We start from the raw sequence: 885 nt of genomic DNA on the forward strand, positions 1-885 counted from the left end.
GACCTGAGATGACAATTCTCAAGTTCAGTTTTATTATTATCCGATGACACAAGTACAACCCAATGAAACAGCGTGTTCTGGTTCTTGATGAAACATGTCAAACACAACACACATACAGACAAATGATACATTTGTAGTACATAGATAAAAAATAATCAAGAATTGTTTAATAAATAGTATTCTCAGATGGTTAGTGTGAGCAGTTCATTCAGAACTCACTGGCTTTGGGAAGAAGCTGTTCCAAGGGTCCGATAGCTCAGTGGTTAGAGCACTGGTCTTGTAAACCAGGGGTCGCGAGTTTGTTCCTCGCTGGGGCCTCATTTCTGTGAGGGGCGCTGGACAAAATGGCGACTCTCTGTCTTCCTCACAGTAGACAAAGTTAATGAATTTAATGTATGTTATATTCTAAATGTATAATAATGGAACCTTTACCTCAGCCTAGTGGTTCTGGCTCTGATACTCCTGTTTCTCTTTCCTGACAGGAGTAGCAAAGAGAGTCCAGCAATCCTCTCTGCTGCTCTTCTGGCCCTGTGGATTGACCTCCGATCCAATGCTCTGCTGCAACTGTACCACACTGTAATGCAGCCGGCCAGGAGACTCTTGATAGAGCTCCAGTAGAAAGTTGTCAGAATGGTGGCGGTAGCCTAGCTCGCCTCGGTGTTCTCAGGAAGTGCAGTCGCTGTTGGGTCTTCCTGACAAGTGAAGAGATGTTGAGTGTCCAGGATATGTCACCTGCCCATGTCTGCATGGGTTTTCTCCGAGGGCTCCATTTTCTTCCCACTTTTCAAAATGTCCCAGGGTTTGTTATAGGTGAACTGGGTGTAATTGGTGGCACAGGCTCATGGACCAAAAGGGCCTGTGACCGTGCTGGATGTCTAAATTTAT

The 885-nt window shown here is 45.2% G+C and overlaps 1 non-coding gene across 1 annotated transcript; it reads left to right on the forward strand.

The window, feature by feature from the left end:
• The first annotated feature begins 245 nt into the window (after positions 1-245).
• On the forward strand, positions 246-318 carry trnat-ugu (transfer RNA threonine (anticodon UGU)). Its single transcript has one exon. It is a non-coding gene; the product is annotated as a tRNA-Thr (tRNA).
• Positions 319-885: the final 567 nt, after the last annotated feature.

Source organism: Narcine bancroftii, chromosome 6 (genome assembly GCF_036971445.1).
Source record: "Narcine bancroftii isolate sNarBan1 chromosome 6, sNarBan1.hap1, whole genome shotgun sequence".
Lineage (NCBI taxonomy): Eukaryota > Metazoa > Chordata > Chondrichthyes > Torpediniformes > Narcinidae > Narcine > Narcine bancroftii.